General features: G+C 37.8%; 1 protein-coding gene across 1 annotated transcript in view; it reads right to left on the reverse strand.

Annotated features, from left to right (window-relative positions):
• Positions 1 to 3,526, reverse strand: part of BET1 (Bet1 golgi vesicular membrane trafficking protein) — a 12,849-nt gene that overhangs the window by 8,347 nt on the left and 976 nt on the right. The window lies entirely within an intron of this gene.

Consider the following 3,526-nt stretch of genomic DNA (forward strand, 5'->3'; position numbering starts at 1 on the left):
CCTTTTTTTTTTTTTTTGGAGAGGTTTTTGCTATAGGGGGCATGCGCTCGCTAGACAGACAGAGAGAGACAGAGAGATAGAAAGCGAGAAATCACTCCCCAGGAGGGATGGCCACGCCGCAATCCCTTCTCCTCCATTCTCCTCTCGGGATCCTGGGCACACATATACACGTGCACGGCATGAGTTTAAGCCACCAGGTCCAGGACTTGAACCGTGGTCGACTACACGCTGCAATCCCTTCTCCTCCATTCTCCTCTTGGGATCCTGGGCACACATGCACACGTGCCCAGCATGAGTTTAAGCCACCAGGTCCAGGACTTGAACTGCGGTCAACTACGTGGGAGTCCAACGACATAGCCATTACGCTAACTGCTAGTCCCAGCAACTAAACTTTTTCACACATCACTGTATATTCTCCACAAATGTACATGTATGCATGTGTGTGTGTGCACACACATGCGCACACACACAAAGATAATGTCATGAATACTTGTAAATGACCTAATTCATGAATAGAATCTAAATTCACTATTAATGAATTTTGAGTATGTCTTTATTAAAAATGGAATTGTAGGCTTCCTCTGAGAGCATGGAAGCCTAGTCTTCTATATCCCCCTTGCACATAATGAGTACTTTTTATACAGTAGACACCTACCCAATCTTCATCACCCAAAAAGTTAAAACCACAAAAACCACAACAAAAATGTTAAACAAGTATGTTCCAAACAGAAGCGAGAGCTACATTACCCCAAATTTCCACATAATGCTGACACACCGTCCCTGAAGTCTTCCCAATGAAAGTTAAGAACTCTAGAGCTGGGCATAATAATTTTCTACCACTCAAAAATTAAAATCATCACTTCAAAAGAAATATATTCTCACTCTATTATCAATAATACTCTTTGCAAACTCTACTTTAATAAGGTCAAAATCGTTGAGGAAAAGGACAATATCTTCTTCTTATGTGACTAAAGATCTCAATATATAATATCTGCACAGTAAGCTAATTACTAATGGGTTGAATTTCATCACCTGTCAACCTCACCAAGGATTTCATTCTGGGGACCAACAGATAGCGTAAGGGCTACGTCACTGGACTCCCACGAAGTCGACCGTAGTTTGAGTACTGGACCTGGTGTCTTAAACTCACACCAGGCGCTTGCGTAGGCAAGATCCTGAGAGGAGAATGGAGGAGAAGGGACTGCAGTGTGGCCATCGCCCCTAGGAGGTGATTTCTCGCTTTCTGTCTCTCTGTCTCTCACTGTCTTTCTGGCAAGCACACATGCACTATAGCAAAAATCCCTTCTAAAAAACAATATAAAAAAAATAAAGGAATTCATTCTAAACTAATGGCCATTTGCCTTATTTCCTTTGTTTTGCTCCTTTTGGCTATCTTAATTTTAACTCTACAGTTCTTTCATGCTGTTCCATTTACCCAAAGTGAAATTTCCATCTCATTTTATGATCCAGAAATTTTTTTAATACACATTCCTTCTATTAAAGAGGCGATTCTCTCAAATCTTTTAATATACATTTTTTTTTTCTATTAAAGAGGTGATATTTGGGGCCAGCAGGTGGCAGGGTGGTTAAGGGTGCTGGACTCCCACAAGGCCAACTGCGGTTTGAGTCCTGGACCTGGTGGCTTGCTTTCTCACTTTCCCTCTCTCTCTCTCACTCTGTTCCTCTCTGGTCAAATTAAAATAAATAAATATGTAAAGTCAAATAAAATAATTCTTTTTTAAAAAAAGAGGTGATCTTCTCACAAACTACCACCCACCCACCTCCAGTATAAACAAAATAAATCAAATAAAATGCTGCAGTGCAATTCCAAACTTTGCCACTTCCTTTTGTGTAAATTACTGCTATGATAAATTGTAGAAAAGCTAGTATGTGTCATAGATCTTCCTCACTCTTTGTCATTTTAGAAAAATGGTATTTCTTTTGGGTATGTTCTAGGCCAAATCATTTAGAGATTCATGGTAAGTGTGACAGCTATACATGAATATCTATCAGATTCACTACTGATCCAAATTAAAAATTCCAGATCAATACACATTGGTACTTTAAAGAAAAAGAAAGAGGAAAAGAAAAAAAAAAGGTTAAAATTTTAAAGAAAAAGGGCCAGCCAGTGACATAATGATTATAGTAGCTGCATCCTACATAGTTCACTGTGGTTCAAGTCCCTGACCCAGGAGCTTAAAAACCACACCAGGCATGTGTGTATACATGCTCAAAATCTGAAAGGAAGGAGAAATAGAAGGAATTCCAGTGTGATCATCTTCCATGGGAAGTGCTTTCTCACTTCTCTCTCTGTCTCTCTCCACAAATGCACATACACTCTGGGAATTTTTTTTTTTTTAATTAAGAAGAGAAAATTCTTGTCACTTCTCATTAATGTAAATTATAGCAATATCTGCCAGGGTTATTACCTCTCTCCTAACTACAGAACTTTAAAACACTGGGGTGAGGTGGTATTTCTATTTTAGAAATTGTTGTTTGCTATAAACTGTGGTCCAGATAATAGTGCAGAAACTTCACAAGTAATTCTAATTACAATCAGGGCTGAGAACCACCACCTCTCAAGTCCCTTTCCTAAGATTTAACATGGTACATGGCAGCATAAAAACATTCAAAAGGGCCAAAGAGCCTATTAATGAAATCCAAGTTGCTTGGTCTGACATGCAAGGATCTCCAAAATGTGATCTCATGTTCCCCAGTTCAATAAAACTGGCTTTGTCATAATATCATAATCTCCTAAATATTTCATCATAATTCAAGTCCTATGCTTTTTTTTTTCCCTTTCTTTTTTGGTCATCTTCCCTTTTGGAACTTACTTCTTCTCTTCTACCATCCATTAGTCAAGGTTTAGTTCAAATTCCTGTGTCTCCACAAAGCACGCAGTGACCTATCTCTGAAGTATCTGAGACATTCCCTATCAGTAGAACTTATCTAGAATTTCAAGACATAGCTACCACCTTGTACTATTTGTCTGAGCTCATATTCCCACTCCCCAGTTACACTGGAAGCATGGGGGAGCACAAACGGTGTGACAAATGACTGCATACCTACAGTCTACTCAAGTTTACAATAAACGTTTGCTGTCATTAAAAAGGACAAAAAATTAGAAATACAAAACTAAACTTGCTCAAAATTCTTTTTTCTCTTCAATGTACATGGCTCACTTATTATCATCCAAGTATTCATAAAAACTACAGTTTAAAAAAAATCTTCTCAAACTACAATTTATTAATCAACGTACAAGCATATAGTTATTGGCAACCTTCCTAGACTTAAAATATCTAGGACTTTCAAAAAACTTTTATCCCCTTTTCCTATCTTATTATAATGACTGAAAAGGTAATTATCTTTTTCCAGATGTTTCAAATATTTTTCCAAGTTGCTGTGTCCTGATTTAGCAGGGTTTTTCTTCTTTTTAAAATCATCTCCCATTAGAGCTTCAAAACCGGAAAATGATGTTCTAATGACTGCATTCTTATAAGAGTCCATTAAAACTCCTACATCTAAC

Source organism: Tupaia chinensis, unplaced genomic scaffold (genome assembly GCF_000334495.1).
Source record: "Tupaia chinensis unplaced genomic scaffold, TupChi_1.0 Scaffold000544_1, whole genome shotgun sequence".
Classification (NCBI taxonomy): Eukaryota; Metazoa; Chordata; class Mammalia; order Scandentia; family Tupaiidae; genus Tupaia; species Tupaia belangeri.